This window comes from Gossypium arboreum, chromosome 1 (assembly GCF_025698485.1).
Source record: "Gossypium arboreum isolate Shixiya-1 chromosome 1, ASM2569848v2, whole genome shotgun sequence".
Lineage (NCBI taxonomy): Eukaryota > Viridiplantae > Streptophyta > Magnoliopsida > Malvales > Malvaceae > Gossypium > Gossypium arboreum.
Window position 1 is genome coordinate 118266642 of NC_069070.1, and position 18191 is coordinate 118284832.

Below are 18191 nucleotides of genomic sequence, written 5' to 3' on the forward strand. Positions count from 1 at the left end.
ATACCCAATGACTCCATCTCTAGTTCTTCCAAACTGTAAGCAAACATCAGTTTTACTTTGTAAGTATCTTAAAATCCACTAAACTGATTTCCAATGTTCTTTATTGGGATTCACCATGTATCTGCTAATTGCATTGATTGCATATGATAAATCTGGACGTGAACAAACCATAGCATACATGAGAGATCCCATTGCACTAGAGTATGGAACATGTAATACTCAACCTTATCATTTGATTATGGAGACAAAGCCGATGAAAGTCTGAAATGGGCTGCTAAAGGAGTACTAACATGCTTAGGACTCTGCATATTAAACCTGCAAAGAACTTTCTCAATGTATCCCTTCTGACTTAGGTACAATTTACTTACTTTTCTATCTCTGAGAATCTCCATACCAAGTATCTTATTTGCTAGTTCCAAATCTTTCATCTCAAATTCTTCACTTAGTTGGGCTTTGACCTTTCTTATCTCTCATTTATCTTTCGCTACTATCAACATGTCATTAACATAAAGAAGTAGATACACAAAAGAGCCATCACAGTTTTTCTTAAAGTAAACATAACTGTCAAATATACTTCTTTTGAAATCATGAAAAGTCATAAAGGAATTAAACCTCTTGTACCACTGTCTTGGTGACTGTTTCAAACCGTAAAGAGATTTTTTTAACAAGCAAACATAGTATTTTTTTCTGAGACTGTAATACCCTTTAGTTGTTGCATGTAAATATCCTCTTCAAGTTCTTTATGCAAAAATGTAGTTTTTCATCTAACTGCTCAAGCTCCAAATCATGCATGGCCATAAGACCAAGTAAAAATCAAATTGAACTATACTTCACAACTGGGGAGAACACATCTGTGAAGTCCACTCTTGGAATTTGACTGTAACTCTTTGTAACAAGCCTTGCTTTTTATCTAAGTTCTTCAACTTCTAGAGTTCCTTCTTTCTTTTAAACACCCATTTACAACGAACAACCTTTTTACCTTCAAGAAGTTTCATAAGATCCCATGTTCTATTTTTGTGGAGTGATTTCATCTCCTTTTGCATGGCAAACATCCACTTTAACCGCCTTAAAATAATTAGATGGCTTTTGGTTTGCATCTATATCTTCAACTACATTTAAGGCATAAGCAAGTAGATCAACCTCGACATACTTCTTTGGAGGTTTAATTTCTCTTCTAGTTCTGTTTTTGGCGATAAAATATTATGGTGAAAAAGCAACTCTATTCTGAATTTTTGTACTGGCTTGATGAGTCGACTCTGTTGTAGATTCTGGATTAATTTGATGCTTTACCTACTTTTGATTTTATTTATTAGAAGAGTCTTTAAGAGATAAGTTAGGTAGCATAGTAGTTTCATCAAAAACAACATCTCTGCTAATTACAACTTTTCTATTTTTAGGACACCATAACTTATACCCTTTTACACCAGCTTTGTAACCAAGAAAAATACCTTTAATAGATCTTGGTTCCAATTTTCCATTATTAACATGAGCATACGTAGGACACCCATAGATATTTAAATCAAAATAGTCAGTAGGATTACCAGACCATAACTCTTGTGAAGTTTTTTTCTCAATAGCAAGGGATGGAGATTGGTTGATCAAACAACATGCAGTAGAGGTTGCTTCGGCCCAAAATGACTTCAGTAAGTTAGCATTTGACAACATACATCGAATGATCGTTCTGTTCATTCGTTTTGCAACGTCGTTTTGTTGTGGAGTATGTCGAACTATCAAGTGTGTCACGATCTCTTTTGACTTGCATAGTTCATTAAACTCATCAGAACAGAACTCTAAGCCATTGTCTGTGCGGAGGTATTTTATTTATTTTTCCGTCTGTTTTTCAATCATATTTTTCCAAGACTTATATGCGAAAAACACATCGCTTTTCTGATTCAGGAAGAACACGCAAACTTTTCTAGAAAAATCATCAATAAAAGTTAGCATATAATTAGCTCTACCTCTCGAAGGCACTCTGGATGGCCCTCACAGATCAGAATGAATATACTCCAACGTTCCTTTTGTGTTATGGATTCCTTTGGTGAATCGAACTCTCTTTTGCTTCCCAAAAATACAGTGCTTACAGAATTTTAGTTTGCGAATTCCTTGCCCATCAATAAGTCCTCTTTTGTTCAATTCTGCCATGTCATTCTCACTCATATGCCTTAGGCACATATGCCAAAATTTAGTAATATCATCATCTGACAAGGAAGAGGAAGTGACAACTGCATCACCAGTAACAGTAGAACCCTGTAAAATATATAACTTGGCAATCTTTTTCTGCCCTTTCATCACAACAAGAGACCCTTTGGAAATCTTTAAAACCCTACTTTCAGCCGTGTATCTGTACCCTTTTGAATCAAGAGTACTCAACGAAATTAAATTTCTTTTCAATTCTGGAACATGTCGTACGTCACTAAGTGTTCTGACAACTCCATCAAACATCTTAACTTTAATTGTTCTAACACCTGCGATTTTACACGGAGCATTATTTCCCATCAAAACAACACCTTCAGACACTGTTTCATAAATTGTAAACCAATCCTGATTGGGACTCATGTGGAAGGTGCAACTGAATCAAGTATCCACTCGCCACTTTAGAATCATTGATGAGCGACTAGAAGTTCATCATTGTTGTAGTCTTCTACAACATCAGCTTCACCAGAATTTTCTAGTTGTTTTCCCTTTTGATTCGCAGCCTCCCTTTTAATCTTATTCTGTAGCTTGTAGCACTCAGATTTAATGTGCCCTTTCTTCTTGCAAAAGTTGCAAGTTTTACCTCTATTTGAAGACTTTGATCTACCCTTAGATTTATCGCGAGGATTCCGTTTCTGTGTCCTTCCACGATCATCATCAGCATTCCAATCTTATCTCCCACGAACAATGAGACCCTCTCCTTGAGAGTCGGGTTTAACCACAAGATGCTTTATTTTATCATACGAGGTCAAAGAATCATAGACCTCATCAACTGTGAGAGACTCGCAGCTATATAAAATCGTGTCTCTAAAGGTTGAATAAGACGGGGGCAACGAACAAAGTAAAATCAACCCTAGATCTTCCTTATCATACTGAACCTCCATGGCCTCCAAGTTTGAGAGAATTTCTTTAAACACTGTTAAGTGTTCGTGTACAGACGCACCTTCTTTCAAATGATGAGCATAAAGACGTTGCTTCATATGCAACTTGTTTGTTAGAGTTTTCGACATACATATTTGTTCTAGCCTCTTCTATAATGCAGCGGCGGTCTTCTCCTTCATCACATCCTGCAAAATTTCGATGAACAAATGTAGATGTAATTGTGTTAATGCCTTTCGATCCTTACGCTTCTTCTCTTCATCCGTTAATGTTGAAGGCATCTTATCTATCCTTAGCAAGGCATCCTGTAGATTCATCTGCGAAAGAACTGCTTGCATCTTAATCTGCCACAACGCAAATCTGGTGTTGCGATCCAACAATGAAATTTCATACTTCAAAGACGTCATTACCGTGATTGAGATGAACAACCCGTAAGCTCAGATACCAATTTGTAAAAATAATATAATGTCGATAATGACAATATATTGCAAAGAAAAGAGAAATAAAAATAAAGAACACACAGATTTTTACGTGGAAACCCTTTTGGGAAAAAATCACGGGCAGAGGAAAAGAAAATTCACTATGTTGAATTCGAATGATTACAAGAGAACTAGACTATGTCTATTTATAGGTCGTAAAACCATATTCTAATAAAAGTGTAGTAAGATTGAAACACATTATTCTAATCTGTATAAAATAGATGGAGTTTAATAAGTTTTAAAAAACCTTATTCTAAAATAATAAAAAAAGAAGTGTAGTTCTATATGGATTTTACTTTTATTTTATTTTACCACTGTATTTTATTTAAATAAAATTCGGGTCACTTAGTTCTAACATGGTTAATGGTAATAGTGGTCATAGATGCTAAAATTTGAGTTTGGCATCAAGGTTTAAAGGTTTGATTTTTTTAGAATTAAAATTAAAATAATAAAATATATAAACATCGAAGGTTAAATGTGTTATTATATCAATTAAAATTAAATATAATTAACGAAAGATATTAATATTGTGATTAATTGTCCTTAATTGGTTATTTTCAAAATTATAAACGATTAAATTGCTCTGGTTTTTCTAGATGAACTAATTTGCTTAATTTTGAAATTATAAGAGATTAAAGAGATATTTTACCGTATAAATACACTCAAGTCCAATTCCTAAGGGCCCCTCCCAAAGACTAGTTAAAAAAGTTGACAATAATTGTGATCAATCCAGCTATTTGAGGGCCCTTTGTGTTCCTTGTCTCTTTGCTCTGCATTTTCTCATCTCTGTTTAAGATTCCCACTGCAACCCTTCTCACCATCTTTTTTTCTCTACAGGAAATATTAAAATCTTTTCTCTTCTTTAATTTCTACTTAATTTCTCACATTTCCTTCACTTTGATTTCCACTCTCCTTTTAACAGAAAAAGAAGAAGCTACCTCCTATTTTCTTTTTCTTGAATCCCATTCTCTTTTATTTGCCCAAAAAAAAACCTGCTTTTACTTTGTGTTTTTGCTTCTGTTGAAATTCCATTTATTTTAAAGTAGCAGCAGCAGCAGCTCTGCCGTGGTGTCTCTTTTTTGAAAAAAAAAAAACCTGCTTTTACTTTCTGTCTTTGCTTCAGTTGAAGTTCCATTTATTTTAAAGTAGTAGCAGCAGCAGCTCATAAACAGTGATGATTTATTGTAATTGAGGTAAGTTTGGAGACACGAATCTCTTCCTGATTCTGAATAATACTGCTTTTGGTTTAGCTATTAAACTCAATTAAAACAGTGAGTGTTGATAAAAATATAAGGTGAAAAAGAGATTGGTATTGCCAACTAATTCCTTATTTGTTGGATCATTTTTTGTGTTTCCAGTTTAATCACATTTAGCTTTAATGAATAAAATATAAATAATGTATCAAAGCTTCAGTTGAGATCCCTTCCACTATCCATTACAAAATAAGAATAATATGCAATAACAATTACGAGATAGTATTAAATCCGAAAAAGGGATAATTTCATTGAAGGCTCTTATACTAATATTTAAAAAGAGATATTTCTTCCTTATACACTTCTACTTCCTTTTCTCTCGAGAAAATTAGTAATTATTATAGTAAACAAAAATTAATTAAAATTAAATGTACTATATTAGTGAGAGAAAATCTAACATGATTGGGACGAAAGAAAAAGAGAAAAAAAAAATGGTCCTCTCTGCACTGTGTTTTTTTTGAAAAAAATAAACATAAGAAAAATAAAATAAAATAAAAAGATTCTGCTGAATTTGAATTTGTTTGGCGTCCGCTGACACATACAACACACAAAACATAAACAAAACATAATTTTGGTTTGCCAGTTTGCCCTTTATATTCCCTTATATTACAACTTTGCCATGGTTCTTCTCGGGTTGACGTGGCTTTCAGTATTGATTCCAGGATTGTTGGTGTGAACAGGTTTCGAAATAATTCTGAGAGAATCTAATCAGGATGCGGCGTTGAACATCGGACGGCTGCTTTTAGAGTAGACGTGTAGATTTTGGTTAACGGAGTAGAGGTGCTAGATGAGAATGAGCACAGGTGATTTATCTATGCTTTTTGTATCTGTATTTGTCTGCAAAAGTGATTGGATTCAGCTGCTCTCTTTCCTGGGATATGTTTAGTATCAGCGTCCATGAAATTGGATTGGATAATCACTGGTGAAATTTTAAATATTTTACTTTTAAACATAAAAATATACAAAATTATTTTAAAAATATATATTTCTTCCCCAAATTATATAAATTGAAAATTTTCCTTTTTTCAGTTTTTATTTAATATTTTCTTATTCTTTTATTTTTCAAAATTAAGTAAAGCATAACAAAAATTATTTACTTATCAAAATGAACAAAAGGAATTCGAAAAAATATTTACCCAAAAATTCATCAACGAAAAAACTTCCGTTAACCTAAAAATTAGTACCCAAAAAATCATCATTTACTAAAAAAAATTAATTCAACCTTTTATGTGACAATGATTTCAGTGTGGATCAGTTTGGTTCGCGTTACAAGGAAACATTTGAAGTGTTGGAGTGTATATCTCTTGCACATTATTTTATATATTTAAGTTTATTAAATTATATAATTTTATTTAATGTAAAATAATATTATTTAAAATAATAATACTTAAAAATATTGATATATTAATTTAAATATTTCTTTAAACTCATGTTTATATATATATTTTATTACATAGATTATTTTAAAAAACAAAGTTTGAAGTTACCGAAGGTACAAATAAGAAAAATTATTTCATATATCATGTGTAGATTGTTTTAAACTCTACAAGCAAGTTGAGGATTTGAGAAGTATATTTTAAGGTGTAATAAAAATAAAAATATATAAATAAATGTAGCATTTGTAATACTCTTAATCCACTTGTGAAGTTTAAAATTTTTACAAATAGTGTATCAAATAATTACCCTACAAACAAACATAAGCTTGACTTCATCGTTACATTTTTAAATATAAAAATTATCATAATCTTTTATCTCTTTGTATAGCCTTATAGCATATATAAAAAATTATTATATCTCTTTGCATAGCCTTATAGCACTGATTTTTCAATTGCATCGATATCCTTTCCAGATTGCCCCTTAGGTTCGTGACCCAATTCAAATCTCTTTCCAAGAATTGGGCTTACCTCACCTCGACCCCAATTTTCGTCATCAACCATCTCTGTCGCTTTTCTTCTGATCCATCTCTCATCCTCCTTTGCTACAACACCCAGTTCAATTTCGACTTTGGGATCTTGCTAATCATTGACTCGACCCAAAATTTCACTTGTCGGCATTTGGCTGTCCCTTTAGAGGAACCACTTTCCTTTGTTCCTGAAAATCGTTGGTTCAATCGGTTGTTTGGTTTGTCTTAATGTTCCCATTGTTTTGCTTCTAACTTTATTTTATGCAACTTGATAATGTTGGCAATGGAGTTAGTGTTGTTTAGTTTAATCGACAACCCTTTTGTTTATACCATATCAATCCTAGACTTGCTAATGTTGCTTTGAAGGATTTTCTTCTCACCGATTTGGTTGTGGGGACTAATAGTTTGACCCCAAATTGTCTCCAATCCCATTTCGATATGGTTTTTTCAGAGTTAATGCCTTTGGGCAGCAGAAAAAGAGAGTCGGATCCCAATGGTGGTGGCTCATCTATTGGGTGGGTTGAAAAAGAAAAAAAAGGATAGAGTGGTGGTTTGGAGGTCAATGATGGTGACGTCAAAGATGGTTGTAGCGAAGGTGTCGATAGCGAGATTCTTGGGATGGAGAAGAAGAAGTATAAACATATTGTAATGGCCTAAATTCAAGGTTATCGGAACAATGGTTTCGTAACCATAGATCTGATTTAAAGAGAAATTTATTTCAATATTTTTGCTTGAAAATTGATATGATAGGAAAATCGTATGAAAATATTGATAGAAAAATTTTACCAATTTAGTGATTAGATAGAAAAAGAAATTATTGAAGAAATTGGGTAAAAACAAGGTATCGAGACCTCTATCTCGTAAAACCGAGTCAAAAATAATTTCATAAATATTTATGAAATGTTATTAGTGTGGTATTAAAATTTCGTTAGGAAATTTTAATGTTTGGGTAGTCAATTAAATAAAAAGAACTAAATTGTAATAGGTGTAAAAGTTGCTAGAGTGATTAAATAGCTTAAGAGTCTAATGAGAAAGGATTTAAAAGGAAATTAGACCCAAAATTTATTTGGGCTGGATGGCAAGGGTATGAAATCAACAGAAAAATTGATAAATTAAGGGTAAAATTAGAATATTGCAAAATTAACTAAATAAAACTAGGACTAAATAGGAAATATCTAGATTTCTCTTCATTTCTCTTCAATTCCAGCAGCTAAAAAAGCCATAGGAGGGTTCTCTAAGCTGGTATTTCATAATTTTTGCACCAAGTGAGTTAATCCTTGCCTTTTTCTTCTAATTTTTGTGTTTCTAAGACTTTTACAACTAGGTCCTACTATTAAATTCATTAGTTTTTGATTTCATGGATGAAATTGAAAGTCACCATGGTTGAGTGATGTAAGTTTATGATGAAATAGAATGAAATTAAAGCTTTAATTTGTTTATGAGATGATTTTATTAGGCAATTTCAATGGAAATTGATTTTTAGGACCTAATTGTGAAAATGTTTGGAATTAAAGTCTATTGCTGAAATTATGATTCCTAAAGGTTGTAAACTAGTTTAAGGTGATAGAATGAAACGTTAATTGAGAAAAATCAGCTCAATTGAAAGGCTAATTGAGTAGGGATGAAATTATCATTTATTAAAAGCTTAGGGGAAAAATGGTAATAAACAGCTTGCACTAAAACAGTTTGGACAGCAGCAGTAAACTAACTTTGAAAAATCACCAAAAATTGTAGGAATCGAATTAGAAGATGAACAAAATATGAAATTAAAGCTTATTGAGTCTAGTTTCTCATAGAAGAAATATTGTAAGCAATGGATTTGTAAATTTTGAGATATAATGAATTTTTTGAGACAAGGTCAGAATGAATTCGGGTTCTCCTGTTTTGACTTTGAAAAATTATAAAAAATTTGAATAAAAATAATTAGGGACTTAAATTTATATGTCTAGAATTTTTAATGAGTCTATTTTTAATAGAAACAAACGAGAACATCATTTGAATTTTGTATAAAGAGATAATTTATTTTTAGTGAAGATGGGTCGAACTGTTAGACAACGAATAGGGGTGACTTTGAAGAATAAATCTGTCTTGATTGGCTAAACCAAAATTCTGAAAACTTTATGGTAAAAATATATATGAGTCTAGTTTCAGGAAAATTAACGGATCTTAATTTGGAGTTTCAGTAGCTCAAGTTATAAATAATTTAGTGACTATGACTCAAGTAGACACTTTGAATGAACTATAAATAATAGTTGAATTATAGAGAATGTTGCATATGAACATGAAATGTATTAAATTGATAATTAAATTTATTTATTTAGATCCGGAAGATTCAAATGCGAAGCTAAATCGAGGAAAGGAAAAGTTCGGGATTAGTAGATTTTCTGTTTACAAACAAGTATCAAGGTAAGTTCGTAACTTGAATTATATTCTTAAATGCTTGAGATTGTATGTTATTGATGTGAATATGATTTGAGTGTTCATTGTATGAAAATTAATGAAACATTGATATAGTTGATAAAATGGGAAGAAATCCGATTGAATGAAAGGAAAATTGATGGATCTCTAAAAGGAATTGACGGTAAAAGGATCTAGCAGGACGGGTGATCCTATCTGATATAGCCCTCCAAGAATATATGTAAAATGGATTTAGCTCGGACGGTAATCAATTAGGGTCAATTTAGCTTTGACTGTAATTGGATCCAAGCTCATTAGAGTAATTGTCGTTGCAGGATTTAGCTCGACCGGTAATCACGACAATACTCTATGAGTTTATATTGCATGGGATTTAGCCTGGACTGGTAATCCCGCTGCAAGGTTAAGGTTCGCGGGAGTGTGCTTTCTGAAATTGAAATGTGCGCACATGAATATGAATTGACGGACCCGGAATTGTACACTAAAAGTGTACCTCTGAAAATCCATTGAAATTCCGATAAATTCAACGGGATAAATATGGAAAAATAACAAGGAAATGGAAATCATGGTATTGACGAGCTCATCAATCATGGTATATATGTTATTGATACATGGAAATTATTGTACTAACTTGAATGTTGAGTTTGTGCATGTTAGGGTAATAATGCATTGAATGGATATATGAATGTTTATTATATTGTATTGAAAATATTAGGTAAGTATAATTCTTGTTACATGAGCTTACTAAGCACAAAGTGCTTACCCCGTTTTCTTTTTCCTTGTTTTATAGTGTTAAGAGCTCGGAGCTCGGATTTGGTGGGAGACACATCACAATCATCAACCTCGTGGATTTCTAGTATATAAAGAAACTTTATTTTGGAAATCAATGGCATGTATAAGCTAACAAAGTAAATGTTAATGTGAAATGAATGTAAAGTTAGCCATTAGTATGGTTAACAAACACAGTTATAGATATGTGATGACGTTATCTTATATAAATGCATGAATCTATCATGAAAATATGTTGAATTGATTTGGTTGATGTGGATTGGTCTCGATTTAATATTACGAGGAAGGTTAGATATTTATAAAAGGGCTATATTGAATATAAAAAAAAATTTAATTCGTAAACTCCGGTAATGCCTCGTACCCTATTCTGATAATGAATACGGGTAGGGGTATTACATTATTGGTATCAGAGCTACGGTTTAGCCGGTTCTAGGACTGATGTAGCAAATACGGGATTAGCTATACATGCCATTTAAATTATTATTGATAGTGTGATATCTCCTGACCATTTAAAATGTGTTTTTCTTATAGTAATGTCATCCGACCGAGCTCAATCTGAGGAAGCTGGGAGTCATGTTCCGGCTTTAGTACAAAGAGAAGAAACTAGCAATAGAAGGCCCGAGACAGAGGGTCGAGGGGAGGAGGCAAAAATAGCCTTCTTTCAAATTATGAATGAATGGTTTAATCAATACTTAAGAACTAACCCTATAGTGCAGCAAGTTCAAGTTCCCCCTCCTGCTCCTCCACCGGTTCCCGAGATCCCACAAGGTGCAGTCTTGAATCATCGGAAAAGGAAAGCTCCAGAGATAAAATTGAAAATATGGGGTAAGAATTTCGAGCAAAGATTGATGATGATTCCGAGCAGGGTGAATTACGGTTAGAAAACACTACTCGGGTTCGGAAGAATTATCTTGTACACCGAAGAATGTCTAAAATGTGCCATCTCACCGCTAAAAGATACTGACTTACCATTGGTGGAATACTAAAGCTTCAGTTGTTCCGAAGAAGAAATTACATGGGAATTCTTTCGCATCGAGTTCGAAAAAATATATCGACCAGAGGTTCCTTGACGAAAAGAAAAGAATTTCTTGAATGAAACAGACAATAGATCGATGTCTGAATATGAAAGAGAATTTGTTCGATTGAGTAAATATGCTCGAGAATGGGTACAATCGGTCAAATGTGCAAACGATTCAAGAAGGGTTGAATGAAGACATTAAGTTCTTGATCGAAATTCTTGAAATTCGAGAGTTTGCTACATTGGCAGAGAGAGCTTATAAAGCAGAAGAATTGAACAAAGAAAAGAAACAGGCTGAGAGAGAAGCTCGAATTTTTAGTAAAAGACCGATGGGAAAATCCCGTTACGCTTCAAAGAAATTGAAGAAATATCGGATCGTTCTACTTGACCATTGGGTATTCGGGCAAAGAGCGAAGTTCTCAACGCACTAATCCAAGGCCTTCTACTCCATCAGTGACCAGTGTTGGCAGTGTTGGCACTCCTAAACCGAGATGCCAGTACTGTAATAAAGCTCATTTTGGTGAATGCCGATTTAAGAGTGAGGCTTGTTACCGATGTGGTTCTTTTGACTATTTCCTCAGAGATTGTCCAGAAAGGGGTGAAAAAGAAGCTGAACAGATATCGAAGTTGAGTAATCCAGTTTCGAGAGGTAGACCACCTCGACCATCCGGTAATGTCAGTGGTTGTCGAGGAGCTACAAAAGATACTGCAGGTAGGCCTGAGGCACGAGCACCTGCTAGGACATATGCCATTCGTGCCAGAGAAGATGCCTCAGCACCCGATGTTATTACTGGTACATTTTCTTTACTTGATACTGATATTACTGCATTGATTGATCCTGGTTCTACGCATTCATATATATGTGTTAAACTTGCAATTGTTAAAAATTTATCTGTTGAACCTATTGAATTTGTGGTTAAAGTCTCGAACCCCCTAGGCCAGTCTGTGTTAGGGGATAAAATTTGTAAAAATTGTCCACTGATGGTAAGAGGTTATTGTTTCTCGGCTGATTTGATGTTACTGCCATTTGATGAATTTGACGTGATATTAGGCATGAATTGGTTAACCCAGCATGATGCGGTAATAAATTGTAGACAAAAATATATTGTGCTAAAATGTCAGAATGGTGAGTTCTCCGGGTTAAATCTGATCAGACAGAGGGGTTATCTAATATGATTTCAGTAATGGCAGCACAGAGGTATGTCAAAAAGGGGTATGATGCTTACTTGGTTTATGTACTCGACACCAAGGTATCTGAGTCAAAGATACAGGCAGTTCCAGTGGTATGTGAATTTTCCGATGTGTTTCTAAAAGAATTACCAGGATTGCCACCAGAAAGAGAAGTGGAATTTTCTATAGATTTGATTCCGGGAACTACTCCGATCTCCATAGCTCCGTACCGGATGGCTCCTATAGAATTAAAAGAGTTAAAGACACAGTTGCAAAAGCTTGTTGACAGGGGTTTTGTCTGACCGAGTCATTCACCTTGGGGTGCTCCGGTTCTGTTTGTGAAAAAGAAAGATGGGTCTTTGAGATTGTGTATCGACTACCGGCAGCTTAATAAAGTAACCATAAAGAATAAGTACCCATTACCTCGGATTGATGATTTATTTGATCAGCTGAAAGGTGCTACTATGTTTTCAAAGATTGATCTTGATCGAGTTATTATCGATTCTGGGTAAAGGAGTCGATGTGCCAAAAACCTTTTAGAACCGTGTATCGGCATTATGAGTTTCTAGTTATGCCGTTTGGGCTAACTAATGCACCCGATATTCATGGATTTGATGAACCGGATATTCGACCGTACTTAGATAGATTTGTAGTAGTATTCATTGATGATATTTTGGTTTATTCTCGGGATGAAGAAGAACATGCGAACATTTGAGAATTGTGTTGCAAATTCTACGAGAGAAGCGGTTGTATGCTAAATTCAAGAAATGTGAATTTTGGCTTGAGAAGTGGGTTTTCTTGGACACATTGTATCTGCCAAGGCATCGGGTAGATCCAAGTAAAATCTCATTATTGTCAATTGAGTCCACCGAAGAATGTATCTGAAGTTAGAAGTTTCTTGGGTTTAGTTCGTTATTATCGGAGGTTTGTACAGGGATTCTCTATGATAGCTTCTCTAATGACTCGATTATTACAGAAAGATGTAAAGTTCGAGTGGACTGATGAATGTCAACAAAGTTTCAACCGATTGAAAGACCTATTAACGAAAGCACCTATATTAGTGCAGCCTGAACCGGGTAAGGAATTTGTTATTTACAGTGATGCCTCATTAAATGGTTTAGGTTGTGTTTTGATACAAGAAGGTAAAGTAATAGCCTATGCTTCAAGACAACTTAAACCACATGAAAGAAATTACCTAGTACATGATCTTGAATTAGCTGCTATTGTATTTGCGCTGAAGATATGGCGGCATTACTTGTATGGTGAGAAATGTCATATTTATCTTGATCATAAAAGCTTGAAATATTTGATGACACGAAATATTTGAATTTGAGACAGTAGCAGTGGCTTGAACGATAAAGGACTATGATTTGATTATTGATTACCATCCGGTAAGGCTAATGTTGTAGGTGATGCTTTGAGTGGAAATCTCTGTTTGCTTTTACTGAGCTATGAATACCGGTTATCATTGATGATGATGGTTCAATCTAAATTGAATTGAGAGCTAAACCAAAATTTTACAAAAATATGTGAAGCTCGGAAGAATGATGAGAAGTTACAAGTTAAACGGAGCACGATGTGAGTCGGTAATGATTACGAATTTGATTGGTTCGATAGTTGTTTATTATTCGAGGTAGGGTATGTGTACCTCGAATTCGAGCTCATCTGAAGATTCTACGCGACGCTCACAATGTATTATGTCTGTACATCCGGGAGTAATAAAATGTATAATGATCTCAAAAAGATGTCTTGGTGGTCGGGAATGAAACGTGATATCTCGAGTTTGTATCAAGGTGTTTAATATGTCAACAAATTAAAGTTTGAACATCGGTACCTTGAGGTTACTTGACCAATCACTATACCGGAATGGAAATGGGAAAGAATCACTATGGATTTTGTATCGGGCTACCTTTGTCTCAGGAAAAAGATGCTATTTGGGTGATTGTTGATCGATTAACAAAGTCAGTTCACTTTATTCCGGTACGTATGGATTATTCTTTAGATAAACTAGCTGAACTGTACATATCTGAGATTGTTAGGTTACATGGAGTACTTGTCTCCATTATATCAGATAGAGATCCCCGATTTACGTTTCGTTTCTGGGACAAATTGCAAGAAGCTTTGGGTGCTCAATTGTATTTCAGCACAGCATTTCATCCTCAGACAGATGGTCAATTTGAGCGTGTAATTCAAGTATTGGAAGATATGCTCCGATGTTGTATACTAGAGTTTGAAGGTAATTGGGAGAGGTATCTACCTTTGATTGAATTTGCTTACAATAATAGTTATCAGTCTAGTATTAAAATGGCTCCATATGAAGCTTTGTATGGTAGAAAATGTAGAACACCGTTATATTGGACAGAGCTCAGTGAAAGGAAGATACATGGGGTTGATTTGATCCGGAAATGAAGAAAAGTAAAGGTTATTCGAGATAGTCTAAAAGTAGCTTCCGATCGTCAAAAATCATATGCCGACCTTAAGCGAAAAGAGATTGAATTTCAAGTCGGTGACAAGGTATTTCTGAAAGTGTCTCCTTGGAAGAAAGTTTTTCGATTCGGTCAAAAGGGTAAATTGAGTCCAAGATTTATCGGGCCTAATGAAATCATAGAAAGAATTGGACCGATTGCTTATCGATTGGCATTACCACCTAACTTGATAGAATCCATAATGTTTTTCATGTATCTATGTTACGACGATATCGATCGGATCCTTCACATGTTATTTCTCCAATAGAAGTAGAGATTCAACCGGATATGACTTACGGTGAAGAACCGGTCAAGATATTGTACACGGAGACAAAAGAGCTTAGAAATAAAAAGATAAATTTGGTGAAAGTATTGTGGCAAAAGTGCGGGATTGAGGAAGCAACATGGGAACCGGAGGAGGCAATGAGGAAACAATACCCAAACCTCTTTCTTGGTAAGATTTTCGAGACGAAAATCCTTAAAAGGGGAGAGTTGTAATGGCCTAAATTCAATGTTATCGAACAATGGTTTCAGTAACCATAGATCCGATTTAAAGAGAAATTTATTTCAATATTTTTGCTTGAAAATTGATATGATAGGAAAATCGTATGAAAATATTGATAGAAAAATTTTACCAATTTAGTGATTAGATAGAAAAAGAAATTATTGAAGAAATTATTGAAGAAATTGGGTAAAAACAAGGTATCGAGACCTCTATCTCGTAAAAGCGAGTCAAAAATAATTTCATAAATATTTATGAAATGTTATTAGTGTGGTATTAAAATTTAGTTAGGAAATTTTAATGTTTGAGTAATCAATTAAATAAAAGGACTAAATTGTAATAGGTGTAAAAGTTGCTAGAGTGATTAAATAGCTTAAGAGTCTAATGAGAAAGGATTTAAAAGGCAATTAGACCCAAAATTTATTTGGGCTGGACGGCAAGGGTATGAAATCAGCAGAAAAATTGATAAATTAAGGGTAAAATTGGAATATTGTAAAATTAACTAAATAAAACTAGGACTAAATAGGAAATATCTAGATTTCTCTTCATTTCTCTTCAATTCCAGCAGCTAAAAACGCCATAGGAGGGTTCTCTAAGCTGGTATTTCATAATTTTTGCACCAAGTGAGTTAATCCTTGCCTTTTTCTTGTAATTTTTGTGTTTCTAAGACTTTTACAACTAGGTCCTACTATTAAATTCATTAGTTTTTGATTTCATGGATGAAATTGAAAGTCACCATGGTTGAGTGCTATAAGTTTATGATGAAATAGAAAGAAATTAAAGCTTTAATTTGTTTATGAGATGATTTTATTAGGCAATTTCAATGGAAATTGATTTTTAGGATCTAATTGTGAAAATGTTTGGAATTAAAGTCTATTGCTGAAATTATGATTCCTAAAGGTTGTAAACTAGTTTAAGGTGATAGAATAAAACGTTAATTGAGAAAAATCAGCTCAATTGAGAGGCTAATTGAGTAGGGACGAAATTATCATTTATTAAAAGCTTAGGGGAAGAATGGTAATAAACAGCTTGCACTAAAACAGTTTGGACAGCAGCAGTAGACTAATTTTGAAAAATCACCAAAAATTGTAGGAATCGAATTAGAAGATGAACAAAATATGAAATTAAAGCTTATTGAGTCTAGTTTCTCATAGAAGAAATATTGTAAGCAATGGATTTGTAAATTTTGAGATATAATGAATTTTGTGAGACAAGGTCGAATGAATTCAGGTTCCCTATTCGAATTTGAAAAATTATAAAAAATTGAATAAAAATAATTAGGGACTTAAATTTATATGTCTAGAATTTTGAATGAGTCTATTTTAATAGAAACAAACGAGAACATCATTTGAATTACGTATAAAGAGATAATTTATTTTTAGTGAAGAAGGGTCGAATCGTTGAACAACGAGCGAGGGTGAATTTGAAGAATAAAGCTGTCTTGATTGGTGAACCAAAAATTCTGAAAACTTTATGGTAAAAGTATATATGAGTCTAGTTTCAGGAAAATTAACGGATCTTAATTTGGAGTTCCGTAGCTCAAGTTATAAATAATTTAGTGACTATGACTCAAGTAGACACTTTGAATGAACTATAAATAATAGTTGAATTATAGAGAATGTTGCATATGAACATGAAATGTATTAAATTGATAATTAAATTTATTTAATTAGATCCGAAGATTCAAATCTGAAGCTAGATCGAGGAAAGGAAAAGTTCGGGATTAGTAGATTTTTACTGTTTACAAACAAGTATCAAGGTAAGTTCGTGTAACTTGAATTATATTCTTAAATGCTTGAGATTGTATGTTATTGATGTGAATATGATTTGAGTGTTCATTGTATGAAAATTAATGAAACATTGATATATTTGATAAAATGGGAAGAAATCCGATTGAATGAAAGGAAAATTCGATGGATCTCTAAAAGGAATTGACGGTAAAAAGGATCTAGCAGGACGGGTGATCCTATCTGTTATAGCCCTCCAAGAATATGTGTAAAATGGATTTAGCCTGACGGTAATCCGAATTAGGTCTCAATTTAGCTTTGGTGGTAATTGAGATCCAAGCTCATTAGAGTAATTGTCGTTGCTGAGGATTTAGCTTTGACCGGTAATCCCGACAATACTCTATGAGTTTATATTGCAGGATTTAGCTCGACCGGTAATCCCATTGCAAGGTTGAGGTTCATGAGTGTGCTCTCTAAAATGGAAATGTGCACACATGAATATGAATTGACAGACCTTAATTGTACACTAAAAGTGTACCTCGAAAATCCATCGAAATTTCGATAAATTCAACGGATAAATATGGAAAAATAACAAGGAAATGGAAATCATGGTATTGACGAGCTCATCAATCATGGTATATATATTATTGATACATGGAAATTATTGTACTAACTTGAATGTTGAGTTTGTGCATGTTAGGGTAATAATGCATTGAATGGATATATGAATGTTTATTATATTGTATTGAAAATATTAGGTAAGTATAATTCTTATTACATGAGCTTACTAAGCACAAAGTGCTTACCCCGTTTCCTTTTTCCCTGTTTTATAGTGTTCAGAGCTCGGAGGTCGGATTTGGTCGGAGACACATCACACTGTCAACCTCAGGATTTCGGTATATAAAGAAACTTTATTTTGGAAATCAATGGCATGTATAAGCTAACAAAGTAAATGTTAACGTGAAATGAATGTAAAGTTAGCCATTAGTATGGTTAACAAACCTGGTTATAGATATGTGATGACGTTATCTTATATAAATGCATGAATCTATCATGAAAATATGTTGAATTGATTTGGTTGATGTGGATTGGTATCGATTTAATATTACAGGGAAGGTTAGATATTTATAAAAGGGCTATATTGAATATAAAAAAAATAATTTAATTCGTAAACTCCGGTAATGCCTCGTACCCTATTCCGATAATGAATACGGGTAGGGGTATTACACATATTGGGCCATGTACGTCAAAAGTAAAAAATATTGGGTCATTTATTAAAAATAGAAAAGGAAGGACAAAAAAAAAACAGTTACTTAACTTTGCCTCGTCTAACATGGCAAGTTAGCTGGCCAAGTTAGCGGTTCAGTTAAGCCTGTGAGGGAAAATGTTAATGGGTGA

At 33.5% G+C, this 18191-nt stretch overlaps 1 long non-coding RNA gene across 1 annotated transcript; it reads left to right on the forward strand.

Moving 5' to 3' along the window:
* The first annotated feature begins 4246 nt into the window (after positions 1-4246).
* LOC108482374 (uncharacterized) lies at positions 4247-17853 on the forward strand. Its single transcript, XR_008285962.1, has 6 exons — positions 4247-4744; positions 5485-5607; positions 9029-9113; positions 9913-9978; positions 10443-11722; positions 17627-17853. It is a non-coding gene; the product is annotated as an uncharacterized LOC108482374 (long non-coding RNA).
* Positions 17854-18191: the final 338 nt, after the last annotated feature.